At 59.5% G+C, this 22422-nt stretch overlaps 1 protein-coding gene across 5 annotated transcripts in view; it reads left to right on the top strand.

Annotated features, from left to right (window-relative positions):
• Positions 1-22422, top strand: part of RBFOX3 (RNA binding fox-1 homolog 3) — a 130177-nt gene that overhangs the window by 84638 nt on the left and 23117 nt on the right. For all 5 annotated transcript variants that reach the window (XM_041485733.1, XM_041485735.1, XM_041485734.1 and 2 more), the window contains exon 3: positions 16762-16806. The gene's annotated coding sequence lies outside the window, so the exon portion shown is untranslated. The remainder of the gene's footprint in view (positions 1-16761; positions 16807-22422) is intronic.

The raw sequence follows: 22422 nt of genomic DNA, 5'->3' as shown, positions 1-22422 counted from the left end.
TTCAGGGAGAAACCAGGGGAACTGGACACCCCACCTGGGGAAGGAGATGGCAGGGAGAAACCGGGGGAACTGACGCAAGCCATGACATCACACCGCAACAACGGGGGCTCCAGGTGGGCGGTGATGGGTCACCTGCAGAGGTGATGGGTGCTTTTATCTGGAGTTTTCTCCCCAGGAAGGTGCTGAGTGGGCTCCCCGGGCTCACCTCTCCTGCTGTCACTGTTGGGGCACAGATGGGTGGGACTGGCCTCACTGCTGGCTGTCCTCACATCTCCAGGTGGGACTGGCCTCACTGCTGGCTGTCCCCACGTCTCCAGGCTGCGGTGGGATGCTGGAGGTGTTGTTGCAGCGCTCGTGCGGGTGCTGAGGGTGGGCTGGTCCCTCCCAGCCCAGCGAGGCGAGGAGCTGGCCCGGCCCCAGCTGTGCCACAGTGAGGGGCTGCCGTTGTCACTTTGTCCTGCGTGTTTGCTGCAGTTGTCTCCTGGCTGGGCTCGGGGTGGGGGGGCGGAGAAGCCCCACGGTCACCCTGCCTCGCTGATGTGCGGCAAAACACCTCAATTGTCAGTCGGGGCTTGTCAGCTGCATCGCAGGAGCAGCGGATAAAGTGTTCCAGCGAAGAAGATAATTGAAAATCAAAAAAGACTTTGTTAATTTGATTAGGCAGAGCCATAGTTGAATTGTTCTTCATCAAAAGAGATTTAATTTTGACATGCAATTAAATCCTTCTGCTGTGCTGGTGCCCTGCACGTTCCCAGCAATGGAGTGGGTGGGCAGGGGGCCTGCAGGACAAGGTGGGGGTTTGCAGGGCAGGGGGTGAAGGGAGTGTGGGTGCCTGGCAGGCGTGATGGGAGCGCCAGCATGAGAAGGCTCTGGTGTGGCCAGTGCTGCGCGTTTAGCGCCGACTTGGAGTCATCATTTAACTGCTTTAACTAATTGCATTAGCACAGAGACTGCTCTGTGCCCGCTCCCCCTGGGGCTGTCCCCTTGCCCTGCCAGCCCTCATCTCCCAGTGCTGAAGTCCCTCATCTCCCAGTGCTGAGTTCCCTGGTGGGAAAAGGCTCTTTGCTGGCCTTTGCTGGGGTTGGTGCAGCAGAAGAGGAGCTGTGCCGCAGGATCGGCACCCGCGGCCAGGCAGGAGCTCCCTCCCATACAGGCAGCCCTGGCACGGGGTCCCCGTGATCTCCAGCACCCTTCTCTCCAGTGCCTCCCGTGCTGATAAGGCAGAGGATTATCACTGTGGCCAGGCTGAGGTGCCCTAATCCATCCCCATTGCACTGGCAGGGATGGTGGCCAGCTGGAAATCCCACAGTCCGGGCTGCGGATTTAGATCTGTTAGTGAGAGCTGGGGCTCAGTGGGATGTGACAGAGCTTTAAAACCTGTGAAAAAATGTCTGAGTGGCTCCTGGGCAGGAGCAGAGAGAGGCCTGGCTGTGAGGAGGAGCTTTAGGAGCCTGCAGGAGCTCTGTGTGCTGCAGCCATGGATCGTGGCCGCTCTGCCCAGCGTGGGTGAGGAGCCCCGGGCTTGCTGCTGCTGCAGCTCACGGAGCTGGACTCTCTCTGAGGCCCCTCTGCCTTTGCAGTGCTGCCAGTAGGGCTGGTCTGGCTCTGCTCAGAGCTGTGGCTGGTTTGACACGGGGCACTGGCTGAGCCGAGCCCCGTCCTTCCCCTCCCTGGCTTCCCATCAGCCTTGCAGGGTGAAGCCAGGCTCGGTGCTGCCCTCTGAAGCTCTCTGAAGTGGTGGTGTTGGCACATCCTGTGGTGCCGTGAGCTGCCCCCACACCCTGCCTGCTCCTCTTCTCGGCTCAGCACTGCCAGCAAGGCTGGGAGCTCTTGGCACCAGGGGCTTTAGGCTGCACTGATCTGATGCTGCTGCTTAGACTGGATGGAGCCACATGGAGATTTTCTGTTACAGCCCTGCTCTTACACTTGCCAGCCCCGGGAGCCCAGCTCAGACGCCATGCAGGAGAGTTTTTAATCCCTGTGCTGATGGGCTGTTGGAGGTGCCCGGCACAAGCTCTGCACTGGTGCCCTGGACTGGCTGTGGCTCTTTGCTGGTCGCTCCTGGGCAGTGAAGGTCTCTCAAAGCTGTGCAGCCCTTGCCCTTCCCTAGAGGAGATAGGCCAGGAATGAGCCACAGGGCTGGCGTAAATCAGGTTCTGTGCTCAGGGCATGAGGTGCCCAGTCCTGCCCATGGCTGCTCTCCTCTCCACTTTTTGCCATCCCTTTTGCCATGGTCTTGGGTCTCCATCCCAACTCCTGCATTGCCATCTGCCTGGCTCCTCCATCCTGCTGGAGCTTCTGCTACACCTGCCCATATTTCCCACTGTTTTCCATGTTGACTGGCCCAGCTCCATGCACTGACCATGCACCAAACTCTATTGCCTGTGGTCGTCTGTCTCTCCTACTCTTCCTTCTTGGGAGAGGGAGTTTTCCTTTGTGTTCTTCTATCCCATGCTCCAAATGGCAGCACTCAGTGCCAGCTCCGACCAGGACCCACTGGGCTGCTCGCTGTCAGCGTGGGAGGTGGCAGGGCTAAGCCTCCAGCAGCTGCAGGGTGCTCAGGGCAGGGTGAGAGCTGGGGGGTCCCTGGGGACTCCCCTGTGCCCTCCTGGTGGCGCGGGGTGCCTGGCCAGCCTGTGCTGCTGCAGCCAGGGCAGCCGAGGCTGCAGGGTGTTTCCAGCTGTGGGTTCTGTGCTCGGCCTGGCTCCCAGGGCTGCGCAGGGGGATCGGGCACTGATCTGCCTCATCCCTCTCCCGTGGTTCCTGGTGCCGAGGTGGGTGACCTGGGCAGGGGCAGATGTGACACACGGCCCTCCTGTGCTGCCGGGCTGCTCCAGGCGCAGCTGACAAATCTTGGGCTTTTCTAATTGCCTTTGAAAGTGTGAGCCGAGAGCCAGAGGCACCACACGAGGGCCAGAACCCCCCGCTGCCTGCAGCAGGAGCTGTTGGGAGGATCAGAGCGATGGGGATGTGGTGAGCCCGGGAGCAGGGCAGCCTCGAGGGGAGCCTGAGGCTGGGAGCAGCAGTGAGCTCTGGCACAGGGAGCGTGGCACTGGTGGATTGTGCACAAACAGGATTTGTGTGTTTCTGGGAGGGATGGCAGCACAGCTCCGTGCGGTGTTTGCGTGGACTTTGATCCCTGTCCCTGTGAGTGCTGGTCCCACATGCACATCCTCAGTGGTGCCCATTCAGCAGAGGGCAGGTTGTCCCACATGTGGATGTTGGGCTGTGGCTTCGCCCTGCCCCGAGCTGTGGGGTCCCTCGGTGGCTGCAGTACCAGCTGGGATGGATGCTGGTTCCCACAGCATCGGGACAGGGAGATGAAGGGGAGCAGGGTGGGCATCCCCCATCCCAGCTGCGGGCAGGGACAGGCCTGAGCAGCCCGTGGCTGCCCACGGAGCGGGCACAGGAGCCCTGCACTGTGCTTACCACTTCCATCTTGGCTTGTTGCCTTATTTGTTCTCCTCTAATTGAGCAAATGCGCTTTCGGCAGCGCGCTCAGCCAGCATCGACTTGATTAGGGGAAGGCATCGATACCACACTGCACGGCAGGAGGCTCGGGCTGACACTGTCAGACTACCCCAGCCTTACAGTTGCACTTTATTCATGATGTTTTGATTTCTCTTGCTCTGGGGACTCCGACTTTGATAGATTGTGATGCGGTACCAGAACAGTCTGATCCACTAGAGCATCTTCCTTCCAGAATAGGCATTTGCCACCAGAGCCCAGCATTTTCTTGATTTTTTTAGAGTGAAAAACGATGGCATAAAGAAATCTTGAGCTTTGCACAGTTCAGTCATCCAGAATTAGCAGCTAGAAGGTTGGTTTTCGTGCTGATGGGTGCTGTTGGAGGCAGTTTTCGCCGAGCTGATTCCTGGGTGCGTTCTGCTCCTGCGGCAGCGCTGGCAGGAGCTGTTTGCACTCCACAAGTTGGAGTTTCTGCTTGCTGGTTCCCAAATCCTTCTGTTCCAAGGGAGCGCCCACTCCAGTGCTGTGTTGTGCTGCTGTTCATTCCTGGGGTCTCTTTGTGCCCCCCTGCTCTCCCGGTCCTCCTCGCACTCGAGAATTTTGCAGGTGCAAGTGCAGGTGTAGAGCCCTGGCTGTGCCCACTGCCAGGGCACCAGAGGATCTGGTTCCTGAGAACAGGTTATAGATTATCCAGCGTGCCAGCGATTCACAGCACAGGATGCATTTCTTGTGTGTGACTGTTGCTGGGTGCTCAGAACTAAGCACAGCCTCCAGAAGGACTGGGGGACCTGGGCTGTCTCACTGCCTTGTCTGGGACTTCTGCTGGTGCTTTGCAGCTTCAGCCTTTTCTTGGCTTTCCCAACTCTGTGAGGAGAGGAAGTGCTGGGCACTGTGTGTGGCTGCCAGGGTGGGCGGGGGCTCAGTGGGGGAGCAGGGACCCGGGACACGCACAGCCTCCAGCCCTGCTCCGGCTCCTTACCGGCCACAGGAGCTGGGAAGCCTCCTGAGCACCAGGGCTGTAGAACACCTTTTTTTTCCCCCAATGTGTCAAAACAGCATTTTTCCTCTGCCTTGTTCTCGGAAATGTTTGAACTGTTTTTGCTAAAACTTCGCTCAAAATTTCAGCCTGAGGCAGATGCTCAGTGTGGGGAACATCAGAGCGAAAAGCATTTGCTCTGCAGAAAGGCAGAGGAGAGGAGGATGGGGCTGTGGCTGGACCCGCAGCTGGCTGTGCTGGGCAGCCCTGGTGTTTACAGAGCGCGGGGAGTCTCTCAGGAGAGCCAGCACTGCTCGCATATTAAACCAGGAATTGCAATTACCAACAGAAAAGGGCATTTTTATAACACTTTTATTGGAGTCTTAATGAACAAATAAAGAAGTGGAGAAATCTGCACATGCATTTGTGAGATATAAAACTGACTGAATCGAGATGAAGCAGCAAGAAGTGTTGGCTGCTGTCCTTTCTGCTGGGTGGGGAAAACAAAACTGCAAGGAGGGGAAAGGAGAGGGACAGGGGAGTGGGAAGAATGCTGAAGTACGTGATCTGGGAACAGGGGTGCCCCAGTAAGTGGTTGTGAGTGGTTCCCGTGACCCCTGTAAGAGGTATAAGGTGGCTCAGCAGAGCGGTGTGTCATCCTCCTTCTGCACTGTGCTGAGGGAATTTGCAGGAATTTCAGAAGACATATTGGGAAGGAAATTGGGAGCTGGAGAAAGGTAGAAAAGCGTGGATTTGGCCTCAGAATCGGTACAGGCAGGAGGTGCTGCACTGCCAGCATTTGGGTGCCACACCGAGCCCCAGGATCCCCCGTGCAGAGCTTGGGGGACAGGTGGAGTCTGGAAAGCCAGCAGGATGTCCCCAAATACTCTGGGCTAAGAAACAGGCATGTCAGAAGCAGCTTCTGTGGTGCCGAGGGCCATGAGGTGCACCAGCCACTGCCGGAGGGGATGCGGGAGAGCCGCCGGGACCGGTCGGGAGGGCTGAGGAGCTGCTGTGCTCGTCCCTTCCCTGCTCCTGCTCTGTCCAGGAGCTTTGGAAGCTGCTCCGGAGCCTTTCCGTGTCTCAGGGGTGTTGGGTGCCGCTGTTCTCCCCGCCGAGGATCCCGGGGCACGGCAGACCCTCTCTTCCTTGTCGGCACGAGTGGCTCCAGTGGGGCTCCTGCCAAACACTTCCCGGGATGATTTATGATGCTCCTTCAGCTCACTTCGAACTCTGGCTTCTCCTTCTCTTCAGTAGAATTTAACTTGTTTGCCTGGAATATTAATAATTAAACATCAAGGAGTTGCATCCCAAGCAGCCTCCTCAGAAGTGTGTTTGTGATTGTTTTCAAGCGCCCAGCTCCGAGCTGGGGTGGCTCTTTGATGGGATTTTGCTGCTTTCAAACTGCTGACACCAGTAACCCCATAAATTAGCAGCTGATGGAGGGAAATCTCCTGGCTGCAGCTGTGGGTTTTTATGGTTTGATTTGTTAATAGGAGTTTTGGGTCACGGCCAGAATTCCTAACCCAGCTCAGGGAAGGGTTTGCCCCATGGTGCAGTGGTGAGGACGGGCTGGGCCGTGCCAGGCTGGGCTGGCAGGAGCTGGTATCACCTCTGGTGGTATCAGAGCTGGTATCACCTCTGGGAGCTGCTGCTGTGGGTGCCAAGTGGAGGGCTCTGTGTGCCCACTCTGTGCCCGTGGGTCTGACCAGGCAGGGTGTAAGGGCTGGGCAGTGGGACAGGGTTCTGCTGGGCAGTGGGGGAGGGGGGGGTCTGTTTCCTTGAGGAATGACCTGGAATTCGATCACATGGCTTTTATTAGATTGTGAGACTGGAAGTGTAACTGTGCAGGATCAAAGAGAAGCCGGCACTGCCGCCAACCAGGACCTGCAGGGCTGAGCGAGAGGAGCCACCCTGGGAGATGAAAATACCCCCAGCAGGCTGCTGAGGGACTCCAGCTTCTAATGACAGAGCCACTCTCCTGCAGCCGTGACGCCTCAATGGCTGCTGGGGGACAGCAGGTTCCTCTGCCGAGCTGCCACCAGCTCTGGGGCCTCTCTGCCCTGTGCCACCAGCCAGGACCTCAGTACCAGGACTTCGACCCGCTGGAGCTTGGTCAGCAAGAGGGAAGGTCCTGGACATGCCAGTCCCAGCATGTCCTGGGGGCTGCAGGGGGTCCCAGCAGGGCTGTGCTGGCAGCAGCCCAAGGTGCCGCAGCAGCAACACTCGGGCAGGCGCTGGGGCTGCCGAGGGCAGTGCTGGGACCGGGCAGGATGGGCAGGAAAAGCAATTGCAGCAGTGATTAATGGCACACGGGCAGAGCTGACACTCGGGGTGCCCACGATGGCAGGGAGCAGCTGCATCCTCCACTCCCTGCTCTGGGTCCCCTGGCCGGGGGCTCTGGGTCCCCTGGCCGGGCTGCGGGAGCCCGGGGCCGGTGCTGCTGCTGCCGGGGCTGTTCTCCTCGCTCCGGCCGCTCCGGCAGAGGGGAGGGCCCGTTCGGACATTCCGGCAGCATCGCTGGGTTTATTAAGCTAATAAAGCAACGTTAAGTACCCGCACAGTGGAGCCCCCTGAGGTGTGCTTGTGTGCGGAGAGGAGCCGGGGGATGCCGGAGCCTGGCGCCGGTGATCGCTCCGTCACACTGCTCGCGGCTGGAGAGGAGCGGGTAGCGCTGCGCCAGGCTGCTGCGGCACCGGCTGCGGCTGCCTCTCCTCGGGAGCCCCTCTGCCCTGCCCCGTGCTGTCCCTCCGCACTATCCTGGGGGCCTCTGGCCCTCAAGGGGCTGCACAATCAGGGCATACTGGTGGCATCTCCCTCAACCATCCCTGGCCCCTGTGGCTGCCCAGTGCTGGAGTCGAGCAGGGAGAGCGTTGTCTCACCCTCCGCCTGGGGCTCCACTCCATTCCCGGCCCTGCAGAGCTGTTCTGTTTTAAAACCAACCAGGTTTTAAAAACCCGGCCACAGGTTGGTAGAGAAACACTGCTCCTGAGCTCCTCATGCTCCCACCGGGTTTGTGAGGGGTGCAGAGCACCCTGGATCACCCTGGGGTGGTGATGGCTCTCAGCCCTCCTGGTGCTGCTGGGCATTCTTGTGGGTGATGGTGGCAGGCAGTGCTCCAGCAGCATGCAAAGGAGGCCCTGTGTAATAGATAATAATTAATAGACTGCTCTGGTGGCAAGCTAGGTAAGTAGATAAATAATTTTAATTATCCTTGGGGAGGCTGTAAAATTCACACACAGCCCTTTATTAAACTCTCTGTTTACAACAGTCATTTATATTGTGTGTCATTTTGCATAAAACCCCCCTGAGGCCGAATAACACCGTGCAGCACCATCCCTGGCACTGCCAGCACCACTGCTCCTCAGGAGGGCAGGGAGCAGGGACCTGGGGGACACGGACACCCCAGGCAGAGGGCAGCTCTGGCTCTCCCAGGACCCCTTGATGCACCCACCTGAAGCTGGTGCTGCACCCCAGCCCTGCCGAGTTCTGCTCACCTGGGGATCCCTGGGGGCTCCCCCGGACCCCAGCTCTTTCCCAGCAGAGTTGATGGTTTTGTGCTGATGGCAGAGTATTTTTTCCTCCTTTTTTTTTGCGCATGTCTCTCAAAAGAACCATAAATTCCAAGCTGTGATATCCCGCTGTGTCAGCAGTCTGCAAAATGAAGTGATATTAAACGTGACAAAAGTCTCTCTAATTCACCCTGGCCAGTTCCTGCTTTCCTCCCCGAAGCTGTAATTGAGAAGTGGAAGAATGGAGGTTGCCTTGTCCCTGCCTGGAATCCACTGAGCCATCCAGGCCTGTGAATCGTATTAATTAAGGATTATTTACGAATGGCTCTGCTCTGGCTGTGCCACACACGCTGCCGTGTGCACACGTGTGTTCTCCCTCCTGGCCCAGGCATGTTCACCTGTGCTCCCCGAGCCCCTCAGCTCCCGAGCATCTGCTCGTTGCCCCAGCTCCCAGAGGGCTCCAGGGTGGCTTTGCCAGGGCAGGGGGACACAGGAGCAAGCTGTCACCCTGACTGTGACCCCTGGTGTGACCCCCCTGCCCTCGCTGTGCAGCAGAGGCGCTGCTGCCTTGCCGCAGTGCCCTCACTTGCAGAGCCCGCACTGTACTGATCCTGTTTCCAGTGGCAGATTCCAGCAGTCCCTGCCGGCATCAGGATGAGTCTTTGGGGAATTGAAGTCACTTTTACAGGAGCAGTGTGTGTTTCTCTGCTCATGGATGGGTTCTGTGAGGGTGTTTTCAGTGCTGGAGGGGCAGAGTGATGCTGCTCTGCCACCAGAGCTGGCCAGGCCTTGCCCGGTGCCCTTTGCTCACCTGGCCCAGGAGAGGGGTGACCGGGATGCCCTGTAGCCCCCACCTGTGCCAGGCAGGCTGTGAGGAGGGGGTTTGTGTTCTCAGGACACAGATCTCCCTGGTGAGCACTGGCAGTGGCTGGGTGGGCGCTGGCCCAGGGAGCAGCTGCCTGGCACAGCATGTGCAGAGGGTCAGCAGTGAGGAGGGGAGGCTGTGCTAGGTGGGCTGTCACCAGCCCCAGGGGGCTGCTGGGGACCTCTCTGCACGGTAGCAGGTGCTGTCACCCCAGTGCTGTCCCTCCTCCAGGCATGAAACTCTGCAGAAGGTCGTCAAATGTAGAGTTTAATATCCCCACAATGGGGCTGACATTTGTGTTGTTAATTTTAAACCACTTTATTTCTTCTGTGTTAAGTCAGACTCATTTTCACCAAGCTGAATAACTCCTTCTCCCTAACTATGGGGCTTCTGTTTGATCGTTTCCTTCCCCGTGGGTTCTCTTCCTGTCCTGGGAAGGTCAGTAAGCTGGCAGGACAGAGCGCTGTGCCGTGCTGGTGTTACCTGTCCAGGTGATCCTGGTCTATCCCCACAGACAGGCAGCCCTCACTTTCTCTCCTCTGGAGAACACAAAGAGCTCTGCTGCCCATGGGTGAGGTACAGGGGGTGGTGTGGGGACTCAGGTGGTTTGGAGACCTGGAGCAGGGGTTGTTTGGGGTCTTAGAGTGGGCAGGAGCATTCCCCCACCGTGCTGGGCCAGGGCTATCAGTTATTTTTAGCAATCGATGGTATTGATGACATGCTAGCTGAGAAGGCCACTGGAGGGCTGTTCTTCCAAATCATTACATTCAGAGCTGAACTATCCCCTTTTCATATAAATCCTGACAAATAAAGATAAAGCAGGACCTTTCCCATGGACCTGCAGCCCAGAGTCAGGATTGGCACTCTTTGGGACACCCGTGCTCGGGATGAGCAGGGCCTGGAGCAGAGGTGCCAGGGACAGGAAAACTGCTCTAGAAGGACTGTCAATTTTGGGTCCCCTCTACTGCATCTCTCAGTTGGATAGGAGACCTCCCAGGGGTTTTTCTGTGCTTAATATCCAGAGGACACAGGACACACTGTGGGGATAGACCTGAATGTGATCATCCCGATGGCATCAGTGGCAGCAGGAGCACCTCCGGGGTCTGGGGAGCAGGATGTGCCTGTTTCCCTGGGGATGGTGTCCCTGCTGCTCCTGGGGTGCACGCTGTGCCCTTTGGAGCTGGCACACAGAGCTGCTCCTGCCTGGGCACAGAGCTGAGGGCACCTACGGGCCCGGCACGATGCCTGCAGCCACGCTCGCCGGAGAGGGGCTCGTTCCATTTACTTCTGTCGTTTTTCATTTCAAGATTAAATTAGGCTACATAAAGAAAACCCCAACCTTTTTTTACAGTGCTGCATCAGTACATCCCTCGAGGGGAAAACACTCACACGGAGGTTTTCCTGCACTCTGCTTGTCCTCGTGTCTCCACTGAGTGCTTTCAGAACGCTCACCCCTGGCCAATTCCCCGTGCATTGGGTTTGGTGCTTTGGGGTTTGTTTCCTTTTTTCCTATTGTTTTCAATCAATTTCACTGTAGGTTTGTGGTTGGGATAAAAGCATTCCCTGCTCTCCTCTCGCCTGGCAGCGTTTTGTGTCTCTGCGTCCCTGCTGATGCCACCCCAGGGTGAGCAGGGTGGGCGGGTGCTCCTCGTCCATGGCTCACCTACCTCTGCTCCGGGCTTCACACCGTGCCCAGGTGTCCACAGCCAAGGGTGCCCCAAAATCCATGATCTTCTCTCACACTCGTGTCCTGCTCAGCTGCTCCATGTTCCTGACAGCTCCTCCAGCCTCTCTGGTCCCCCTGTCCCCGCTGGCTTCACCCCAGGCATTCTCCTAACTCCACATCCTGGTGTCATCCCAGGGTGGATCTGTCCCCTTGTGCCCTGTCCCACAGGGTTCTCAGGGCGAGGCTGAGCCACAGGTTAATTTACAGCGTGCGGGGAGCGCGGAGGGGAAGAGCGTCTGCCCACTAAATAAGTCATGAAGCCGGATCCCAACAGCACAATTAGAATCCTCCGTTAATGATTATTTATGGGGCTGGGAATGCTTATTTAACCTGACTATATTAAATATTAAACCAAATTATAACTTTTATACCGGTATTTACAACAAAAAAAAGGTGGTGGGTGGCTGGGGCAGCGGCAGGTGAGTGAGTGAGGTGTGTCCAGTGCCAGACGGGTTGTGGGCAGCACTCAGGGGTCGTGGGGACCAGAGGAGGAGTCAGGGCTCTGTCCCTTACCCAGCCCAGCCATAGCCTTTAACCGAAGTGGCAGGAATGCTGCTGGAGGAAAGGGAAGGGAAGGACTTTTGGGTGGGAGATGGTGTCTCCTAAGAAAGAGAAGTATCAGCCACCAACTGGGAGGGCAGAAGCCAAAGGACCCCCCCCAGCTGCTGTGGGGTCAGAGGGATGTGCTGTGCCCAGAGCAGTGCTTTGCTGCTTTTGTCACCTTGGAGTTGGAGGTGACAGCTGGGCCTTGGGGTCTCTGCTTGGGGCTGTCACTGTCCCCACTTGGGGCTCCCAGCTGCCTGTACCCAGTGGCTGCTGCATGCTGGAATGCAGCTCCTTGTGGCAGAGCCATGGCTCCAGTGCCACCAGCCCGCAAAGCTGCAGGAGTTCAGTGCAGATCCCTGTGTGCTCCTGAGCCGCTGTGATTGCTGGTTCTGCAGCCCGTTGCAGACAAAATTATGATTAAGGGGTCCCACCCTATAAGCAGACAACCATGTTGACCTTATTTAGGCTCCTAATCAATTTGCCCCTGGTGTGATTAATTGAGATGCTTGCCATCGATTTTCTGTGCGACAGGAGTGGCTGAGGTGGGATTCAGTGGGATGCCTGCAGCGAGATCTCTGCGGCAGCTGTGCAAAGCTGAGCTGGGGAGTTCTCAGCCAGGCAGGATTATCCCAGCTCTCCTCGGCCCTGGCTCCCAGGGCAGCCTCCTGGGAGGTGCGAGGGCTGCTCATGGAGCTGCAGGGGGGGTTTGCACTCCTGGGAGCATCCCCCAAATGCTGCCATGGATAGGGGACCTGGAAGGACGGTGTGCTCTTCTGAGCGAGCCAACAGCTTGGGAAGGAGTCCCCATGGCCCATGCCACTGCCAAAGCCTCTGCAAGGGCTGCTGTGACCTCTCCCCGAGGTGTGGCCCCTCCCCAAGTGTCCCTGATGGAGGTGTTCGGGGATTACCAAGCACCAGGAGCCCCATGAGAGCTGCCAGAGGGGGAAAGGCCCTGACAGAGCCACCAGCTGGGACAAAGGACCTACAGCATGGATGATTGGAAAGGATTTTCTAGCTAAATTGCTGAGCAGATGGATTTACCCTGGACTGGTCCTTGTGGACTCTGGAACATTTTCTCTTCTGTCACAGTTCCTTTTTATGACCTGCCATTTGCTCCAGCAAGCGAGAAGTGAGCCCTTGGCACGCAGCTCCCGCTCCGGCTGCGGTTCAGGAATGCTGCGGCTGTGCTGCCGGGAGCCACGGCTCCTTTTCAGGAAAGTGCTGGGGCCTGGCAGGACACCCCTGCCCACTCTGGCTCCCCGGGCACGTGGGGGCTGGCAGGGGCCGGAGGGGTGGCAAGGGGCAGCAGCGGCTGAGGCAGAGGAGCTGGCAGGGCTGGCACGGGGCACGCTGTGCCAGAGATGCGGCCTTGGGTTTATAACAGATCATTGCAGTGACCACCTGCAGCAGCAGCAGGGCACGTTCAGCAAGGCTCCAGATGGAAGGCTGTGGTGCAGGGGAAGCGTGAAGCCACATCCTGGCTCGGCAGATCCCTCTGTGGTGGCAGCATGGGCAGAGGGACAGTGGTGACTCCGGGGGGGACTGGGTTTTCTCCTTGCTCCACCGTCAGCACTTCCATGAGGTGATTCCGTCATCAGCACTTCCGTATGGTAATTCCACCAGCTCTTTTGGCTTCTACTGTCCCAGCTGGTGACTGATATGTCTCTTTCTTAGAAGAAGGGGAAGGACAACACAATCTTCCACCCAAAGCCCTTCCTCCAGCAGCGTTCCTGCCATTTACATTAAAGGCTATAATGGGTTAGAGTAAATGGAGCAGGTTTGCAATTAGTTTTCCAAGTACTTATCTCATTAAAGTAAATGAATTATTGATTTAGTGACACTCATGCTTTTAGTGAGCAGCACAGTGCCATCCCTGCTCCCTTGCTGGCTCCCTGCAGCCGGTCCTTGCACGCCTGCTCCCGTGAGCACACATGTGTGAGCGCGTGGGCAGCGGGCGACAGCTCTGCCTGCTCCTTGGCTTGGGAGGCAGCACAGCCCCGCTGGGCAGGGGAGCTGGAACCTGCCTTTGTGAGGGACCCTGCTGAGCTGAGCCCGAGGGAGGGATGGGCTGGGGACCTGCTGCCTGAGGGCTACACCCTGCAATGCTGCTGGGGACATGCCAGCTGTGCCAGGACACCTCCTGCCAGCCCATCTGTGCTGTGCAGAGGATGACAAGGGAAGGAGGAAGGCAGCTCACCCACACCACCGGTGCTTGGCTTGCTCTGGGTCTGTTAGTGCAGCACAGGGCTGGCATGGGGCTGGCAGGCAGTGTGAGGAGCTGCATGTGGCTCCTTGGGCCATCCTGGCACTTGCAAGGGCGGGGAACAGCGTGTGGGGGTGCTCAGCACTGGCAGGGTCTGGCAGAGTGTGGCTGCAGGAGGATGAAGCACTGACAGGCTGTGCTGGAGCCAAGTGCTCATGGCTGAACCTGCCACCCCCAGCTAGCTGCTGATTCAGCGCTTTTGGGCTCCTCTGGACAGAGATTTAATCTCTCCTGTAAGATAAACCACTCCATTAATGGAAAGCTGCCTGCTTAGAGCTGCCCCTCACCGCTGTCCAGGCAGGAGGGGCTGCACTGTCCTGCTGGGGCTGTTGGCAGCACAGCCAGACACGCTCCCCGCAGCTCCCGTGCCCGAGGGGTGCCATGAGGGCTGTGCCAGGGATGCCAGTGGGGTGCCAGGGGTGCCAGGCTCCTCCAGCGGGTGCCCCTGGCTCACAGCAGGTTCCAGGAATGGCACTGGGAGCACTTTGATCTCCTGGCACTGGAAGCCCTTTGATCCCCTGGCCGGCAGGAAGGAGGTGGTGATGCCACAGGAGCCACACTCACGGGCTGGGAGGAGGTGCCAGTGGCCAGCAGGAATTGCAGGAAGGATTTTCAGTTCACAGCTGTTACTCAGGGGGGGTTGGTGGCCAGCGATGCTGGTGTGGTGTGGCAGTGCCACACTGTCACCTCTGCCCCCCGAGGACCCTGCACAGGAGCTGGTGCTCAGCCCCGTGCCAGGACCCTGCCGGGCCATGCACCCTGCCACCCAGCAGCCCATGTTGTCCCTGTCCCCGGGATGGGACTGCTCTTCCCAGACCTGAGCTGCTGCCTGGAGGGCTCTGCTGGGCAGTCCTAGAGCTGTCCTGCTGATGGCCCCTTTCTGCCCCACCAGGGCTCCTCTGGGCACTGCCCGAGCCTGTCATGCCTCAGCTCCTGCCCAACAGTGTGGAACAGCCCTGGCTTGGCCCTGGGCACAGCAGGATCATGGGGAAATGTGTCCTGAGAGCCACTGTGCAGGAGCCAGCCTCTGCCCCAGCCCCTGCATCTCCTGCCCCTGCCTCCAACGCTGCTGGGAACGGGATGTTTTATATTCCTTAGCTGGGAAAAAAAAAATCCCTTCTCATTTAATTAAAAATGTTGACATTGTGCCTGGCCATCCCACCCGCCAGAGAAGGTGGTTATAAATTAAACATTAAACCTTTAATGGCCCATAAAGAAATTTTCGCTGCTGTTCTGTATATGGGGATATAAATAGAGAGGGCTGTGGGGGGAGGGGTGGGACATTATTGTTCCTCAGCCAGATAATCTTTGCTAATGAATTTAATTAAAAGCAAAATTAATTTAGGATTTTTGGTGGAGGGAACGGGGCTTAAAATGTACTTTGAGAAACTACCAACAAGTTTCCCAGCAGATCAGAGCCAGGCCTGCCTCGGTTGCAGCGTGGGGATAGGGGGTGATGAGGTGCAGCTTTCATGGCATCTGTGCAGCTGGGTGGGTGACACGGGTTGATTTCTTGTGCAGACCCCCTGATTCTCACCCAGGTTTAGCTGGGCTGGGATCACTTGTTCTGGCAGCGAGTCCCATTGAGGCTGTGCGAGGTTCCAGGTAGAGTCAGTCAGCCTGGACTGCTGCCAAAAAAGCAGAAACTGGACCAAGATCCCCCCAGATCCTGCCCAGAGTTGCTCCTGCCTCTCTCCCACCAACGTTGTGCCAGGGGTTTCCCTCTCCCGCTGCAGACAGGGAGGCTCTGGCTGAGCCTCCCACTCCTGTGTGCCGGGACCACCAGAGGGGTCTGCCTGGGCTGGAGCTGGGCTTGGCGAGCCCCTGTCTGTGCCAGCAAGCGTGGCACATCCCAGCTGAGGCACATCCTGGCTGCGGGTCCCATGTTGCTGTGAGGAGCTTCTCAGAAGGCGCCTTTCTTGGGAAATGTGTTTGGGAAATGCGGCGTTACCCATCGCTGAGCCTCCCCCAGGAGCGCGCCGCCTCAATTATTCATGGCAGAGCAGGCAGACCGGGCTCCCAGCTCTCCCAGCTCTCCCAGCACTCCCAGCTCTCCCAGCTCTCCCAGCTCTCCCAGCCCTGCTGCTGGAGTGCTCTGGGCCTGCTGTGCCATCTCCTGCTGCCAGCCGGGATCCTGGTGGGCGCTTCCTTGGCGAAGCCGTGGCACAGCTCAGGAGCGGTGGCTGGGGTCTGCCAGGCCTGCAGGGGCAGGGCTGTCAGCACGCTGCTGGGAACCAGGGAGTCCCCAACCATCTTTTTTAGGACACCCACATCCCACAGCTGGGTCTGCCCTGTCCTGGTGGGAGGGGAGACCCCCAGCCTGGTGAACGCATGGCGCGGGGTGAAAGCGTTTGGAGGGTTTTTATCATAAAAGTGCTAATGGAAGTCAGCACCAGCCTAATGAGCTGTACTCCTCCATGAATCTGATTCATTGAGGCAGGAATTACCATAATTGATTATCCTGCTGCGCGGCTGAGAGCTGTGTTTGCTAACACCAGTGCCTGGGAACAGTCTCTGTGCTTCCTGAGCGGCCGGACCGTCCGTGGGGCGTGTGCTCCTGGCACCGCCATGAGCTCAGAGCAGCCTCCAGGCACGGGGTCCCTGCAGCCACCCTCGGGACCCTCATCTGGGGGTGCTGGCCCTGCAGTGGGGGCTGAGCTGTTGGGCAGGTGGGACTCAGCCCTTGCTGGCCTCCAAAGCAGCGGGTACAGGCATACACAGCCCCCCCCCCCCCCCCCCCCCCATTCTTTAGCCACTCTTGGGATGTATCAGCCATTCTCATTATTTCTGAGGGTCTAACATGATTGATGAATGTTTGCCTTGGCCACACTGCAAAAGCCAATTAGTTGAAGTGCAGCTTTCAGGAAGTTTTCTTTGAAATTTGGCTTAATTTCCAAGAAGTGCCCAGAGCCAGGAGAGCAGAGGAGCCACGTGCCGCAGGGGCTGCTCCTCACAGGAGCGTGTCACCGTGCTGCTGTGGGCAGAAGGCTTGTGATGCACCAACCCAGATGTGCAGCCAGCACTTGGATGGCAGCTGTGCCCTGTCCCACCCCGTGGGGGTGTGTGGGGCTGTGCTTGCAGGGGAGCCCAGGAAAGGACCCCTGGTCTGTGTGAGCTGGGTCGGGTTCGAGGTGCACTGGTGGAGCTGAAGGGGGGGATCCTGTGCCCATCACCCTGGGCATGTTACTGGTGGGTGCTGATGCTGCTTGGCTGCCCTGGGCTGAGCCCCTGGCCTGGCCACCAGCTCCTGACCAGCACAGGCTCCCTAGTGCCCAGGGAATGACACTCACATCCGTGCTCGTATCCCAGGACTGTGCAGTCGATGAGCAGACAGCACTGAGTGTAACAGGTTAGTGATGATGATCATTGATTTTAATTCTTCCTCCTCTTCCCTGTCTTTTCTAGAGAGCCCAGTGCAAGCGCCGCGGGAGGAGCTGGGCTGAATAAAAGGTACGGAGGGTTCGGATCCCAGTTCCTGCATTGGGCTCTGCCTTGGCTGCTTCCGGGTCCCTCCTGCATGCTGAACCTGCATGTGTGGGGCTGGCAGGGGGGCCAGAGCAGGCCAGCACCCTCAGCCTGTGGCTCAGGGATTGGGCAGGGGCTGGTGGGCACAGAGCCGTGCTCAGGGCAGGAATGGGAGGAAGGCTGCCCCCTCCCCTCTGCCAGCAGCCCCCTGCTCCCCCCGGTGTTGAGCCCCACGCAGGTGTGAGGTGAATCCTGCATGAGGAGAGCTGAGACTGACGTGCCTGTGAGTGTCCGTGTGTGCTGACCTGCGTCTGTCCATACTCTGCGGCCCCAGGAGCCTTCCCTGGAGGACCCAGGGTCCCTGTCCCTCCTGGGGGCAAAGAGCAGCCCACAGCCCCATTCTGTTGCAGTTGCCCACCCCAGGAGATGTTTGTCCCCGGGGTTCTGGGAGGTGTCACAACAGCTCCCAGTGTCCCCAGGCTGAGGCAGGGCATGGCTGATGTGAGTGGAAGGTGGACCAGAGTAGGTGCCCTCTGCCAGCCTGGTGCCCACTGGTCAGGTGTGGGTGGCTCCTTCCTGTCCTACCCTCACATTACTGGACTTTGCAGCAGTAGGAGGACCCCATCACAGAGGGGACATTGCATCCCCCCAGGGTCCATCCCACTGAGTACAGTGCTCCCCCGTGAAAGCCAGTGAAGCAGAGGGGCAAAGAAAGCTGAGGGGCTGCAGAGGATGAGTCTGGTGCATCCATAGCTCTGGGCCCTGGCATGGGCTGGGGGTGCCAGTGGGCCCAGGGGGTGATGGGGCCAGGGCAGTGGCACTGTGCTGCAGGAGCTGCCCCTTGCAAAGCTATGGAGAGGTGTCTGGCAGGGGAACACTCCCATCCTTGGCACGTACAGGACAAGGATGGAGGTGACCTGCTGGGAGAGTCCTGAGATCCCAAGGGAAATGTGGAAAAAGAGCTGCTAGGAGGAGCAGGAGGGCTGGGTGGGAGCAGGGCTTGCAGGGAGCCAGGATGAACCGGAGGAAGGCTGGGCTGTGCTGTGGGCCTGGAGACACTGGCCAGCTGCAGGGGGGGGCTGTGGGGCTGGGGCTGCCCCCACCCTGGGCTTGCTGATGTCTCAGTGCTTCCCTTGCTGTGCTCAGGAAGGGCTTTGTTCAGTGCCCTGCTGTGTGTGGGGTCAGAGGGCACAGCTCAGCCCTGGGCTGTGGCCACTGGCTGTGTCTGGAGGAGGGGAGGGCAGCGGGGTGGGTGTCCTGCAGCTCAGCTGCCCCGTGCCCGCTCTGGGTGGGACATTTGGGATCTGGCTCTGGGCTCCAGGCTCTGTTTGTGTGGGTGTGGGGGGCTGCAGTGGGAGAGGGTGGAAAGCTGATGGGAAGGGAGCTGGGGAGGTGCTTGTGCTGCTGGCCCTGCCCTGGCTCCAGGAGGGTTCTGAGCCCTGCCCAGGGACCCCTCAGGTGTTGTCTGCCGGTGATGGAGGGGTTTCATTCTGCTGTGCTGGGCCCCTCTGTCTGTCCCATACAGCAGGGCTGGGGGATCTGGCAGGCTGAGGGGACCCCAAGTCACAGCTGGAGCTGCCTTTACAGGATGCAGAGAGAGAGGAAAGGGTTTGGATCACAGAGATATAAGAGGGACCAGGGAGCCCCCCACCCCAGCTGCCTGCAGTGGTGCCTCTGCTGCTTTATCACCCTCTCCTGGTGCTGAATTATTGAGAGTGTTGCTCTCGTTTATTGCTGTGCTGGAGGAGAGCTGCCTCCAGCCTGGTGCTGCTCTGAATATGATTATGGGGCAAAGAACATCTGTAGATGTCAGAACCAGCTGGGCCCCGGAGACCAATCTGCTGCCCCCCTCACTCCTCTGCTTCCCTTATCCTTATTTATTCCCTCATACCACTCCTGGTTCAGCGCTCATGGTCCCCTCGCTCCTTCCACCGCATGTCCCTGGAGGACAGAGATTTAGTGCCCGAGGAGCAGCACTGCCCGGCTGCCAAGCCTGCACTGAGTGCCAGGGGCTGCTGGGGTTTGTGTGCAGGACTCCTGACCCACCCCCAGGGGCCACGCCGTGGCCAGCCCCTCACTCTGTCCCTGTCCCGTGCTGCTGCTCTGCCCGGGGGTCTGCGGGGGGGCTGCCCTGGCGCTGGTTGGGATTTCTGGGTACCCTCTCATGCAGTCCATGGCCACATCACGGGCTCCAGGGACTGTCCCCATGGCTCCCCATTGTACGTGGGGGCTGGGGGTGCTGGCTCTGTCCCCCGTGGGACGCTGCTCGGCTTCTCCAAAAACCGGGGGGACAGAGCATCCCAGGCGGAGCAGGCTGAGCATCCCCGCCGGCCGTGCCCGCGATGGCAGCAGGGGCTCTGGCACCCGCGGGGCCGGGAGCCGGCTGGCACCTCGCAGGTTAACTGTGAGCGGCGGATTCCCTTATTGACAGGGTAGCTTGAAAAACGCTGAGGCAGACCTCGGCTCCTCGGAGTGTCAGCGGGAGCCCACGCTGCCGCGGCCCCAGCGCCCAGCCCGGTCCCGGACCCTCCCCAGCTCACCCCCGGGGCTGGCGTCCCTCACACGCTCGCCCTTCCCTTTGGTCCTCGAAGACGCTGGAGAGGATTCAATTTTTTTCTTCCTCCCCATTTTCCCGGGGGTGGATAAGGCGCTGCCCAAGGTGCTGCCCCGGTGCCGCCCGGCCGCTGCCCTGCCCCAGCAGCGTGCCGGGGGCTGCACGCCGGCTCGGAGCCCGCCGGGGACGGAGGCGAGCGAGCTCCGGGAGCACCGGCAGCACCGGGAGCACCGGCCCTCGGCGCCGGAGTCGGACAGCCGACGGGCACAGAGCAGCCCGGAGGAGCGGGGCCGGTGCAGCCGCGTCGGGAGCAGCTCCCATCGCCGTCCCATCGCCCTCCCAGGCAGCCCCGCCGAGCCCCTCAGCCCGCCGCTCACACGATGATGTATTTTTGGGTAGGTACCGCTGCCAAGGGTGGGCGCTGTCCTCCCCGTCTGCTGAGGTTTCGCTCAGGATCGGGGTGGTTTTGCACTCCCGGGCTCCAGGGAGAGCTTCCCCCGTGGTCAGGCACTCTCTGCCCGGGCTGGCAGCAGCGGGCAGGGCTGCAGGGCTGGGGACGGGCCCAGGGAAGGAGCAGGGCAGCGGGCAGGGGTCCCTGCCTGGGCACCCCCAGCTGCCCTCCTGCTTCTGCACCGCCCTGTCCAAGCTCCGTGCTGTGCTGCCTGCCCTGGCAGTACCAAACCCTTGCCCCAGCTGTGCTGTGGTGGTCACTGGTGGGCTCTGGCTGTCCTGGGAGGGGACACGGCTCTGTGGTGACAGTGGGACATTCAGGTGATGGCTCTGTGCAGAGCAGCAGCCCCCTCTCACGGTGCCCACCCAGGATCTTGGCAGATGCTGGTGGGACAGCCCCCACATTTTATCCCAGGCCTGAAATTCCTGAGGCTACTGAGGGGAGCCTACCATGGGACGCTGTGGTCCCCTTGTGGACCCCAAAGTCCCTCCACAGCAGTCTCTGCTCAGGGGTTCTGAGGCTTGAGGGGATGCCCAGAGCGAGGGGCATTGCTGGGGAGTGGGCTGGGCACGGGGGCTCAGCTCTCCCTGCTCTAGCAGGGCACAAGGCCATGGCTGGAGGGGGGACAGGCTGACAGGCTGACACCTACCCAAACATCTCAGAGCTTGGTGCAGTGATGGAGAGGAGGGGACAGGGTCTGTCCAGGCACTTTGCTTGAGGCTGGACACTGAGTGTGGGTGTGAGCCCCAGTCTGGGTGCAGCTGAGGCAGTGATCAGAGCAGAGCCAGCAGTGCCCCATGGAGCTCCACTCCCTCCCCAGAGCTGCAGGAGCTGGGCTGTATCAGGCTCTGCGCTACCCCAGGGTCTTCCCATGGCATCCCAGCCTACCAGCTGGGGCTGCAAGCCAGTGGCACCTGCTCCTTCCACCTGCTCCCTCAGAGGTGGCAAGGGGCAGCAGCACTCTGCTGGGGCTTACAGGCTCCAGGGAGTTGTGTGCTCTCCTGGATTTGGGAGCAGGGGACAGAGTGGGCAGAGGCAGGCAAAGGGAGGAGGAGCATACTGCGAATTCATTGTTCCTCAGGAAGCAGCTTTCAGGTGTAAGGTGCTTTGTCATGAGGGATGTCGGCGCTGCCACGGCTCCAGCCCTGTCAGGGCTGGCACAGCCTCCTGCCTCGGTGCTAATTCTGCCCAGGGACTGAACCCCACCGCAGCTGGAGAGCAGAGCAGAGCTGTGTGGCTCTGCAGGGCTGGGCTGAGCAGGCACGGGTGGCATGGGGTGCCCGTTCCCACGGGGCACAGCGTCCCACACCGCCCTGGCTGTGGGGCAGTGGCACTCCAGGCTCTCTGTTCCCTGTCCTGTGTGGCACACAGAGCCAGTCACCCCGGGACAGCTGGTCCCAGCCCTGCGTGGTGGCATCCCCAGCTGTGCTGGAGGGGCAGGGCGAGGGCTGTGCTCCCGGCAGAGCAGTGAGCTTTGTCACTTCTCGGCATCGTGGGCGTCTCTCCATTGCAGCGTGGGAGGAAGCAGAGGGTCTGGTACCCCTGAGTGACAGGAGAGCTCTGGTGGCTCAGTCATCATCACCTCAACGGGCTGAGATGCTAAAGCAAAATGCCTTCAAACAAAGTAATTGCAGAGAAATTAAGTGTGTGGGGGGCAAGGGGAAGAGGGGGTCTCTAAATGCTACAATTTATAAAGTGTGCCCTGGGTCACAGCACCTGTTTAGCACTAACATCCTCTCTGTGCATTTAAAAGAATCTTATTATGAGGATGGAGTGTTTACTTCTGGAGTACCTCCAGCCTGGTGTTCCCCTGTGCCCACCTCACCTGTCTGCTGCTCAGGTGGGTCCCAGCCCAGTGCCACTGCCCACACTGGCAGTGCCACACGCACCCCTGCTTGGGGTGGCTTGGACCCCTCCTGTTGTGTGCCATGTGCTGGCACCTTGGGGGCTGCTGCTGAAGACCCCAGCAGCCTTTGAAGCACAGAGCTGCCATTTCAGAGGGGCTTTTTCTTAGGAACCCTTTCTCAGTCAGTGGAGCTGGTCTCAGGGAAGAGGGGGACCCTGGGAATGCAGCATTTCAGGTTCCTGGTCTGCAGTTGCTCCTTCCTTGCATCATCCTCCATCAGTCCTTCCTCGTTTTTAAGTCTGTGCAGGGCCTTGTGGTGGTGCTGGCCCTGGCCTCAGCGTTGGTGGCCATGGTCCTGGCCCTGGTGACTCTGCCAGCACGGTACAGCCATTCCCCTGCTGTGGCCCCAGCACTGCCCACCCGGCCTGTAGGCTTGAGGTGCTCGGCAGCAGCTGCTCTGCCACGCTGCTGCTGCTGCAGGTTAACTCTCATTAAATCCAGGGAACCTAATTGCCATTTCATGTAAATATTTTGTCAAGTGAAACGGCTTCAGGAAGGGTGGCGTGGTCAGAGGCGAGGAGCCAGGCATGGTGACAGGCTCGGGCTCGTGCTGCCCAGCCAGGGGTGTCCTGAGGAGCTGCCCCGAGTGTCCTGCAGGAGCCAGGGTACGGATGGGACTGGCTGCTGGGGGACCCTGTGTTTGTGCTAGGTGCACTGGCTGCTGGGGGACCCTGTGCCCCTGTTTATGCT

Source organism: Pyrgilauda ruficollis, unplaced genomic scaffold (assembly GCF_017590135.1).
Source record: "Pyrgilauda ruficollis isolate IOZ18807 unplaced genomic scaffold, ASM1759013v1 scaffold72, whole genome shotgun sequence".
Classification (NCBI taxonomy): Eukaryota; Metazoa; Chordata; class Aves; order Passeriformes; family Passeridae; genus Pyrgilauda; species Pyrgilauda ruficollis.
This window is presented reverse-complemented; position numbering and strand designations above follow the sequence as displayed.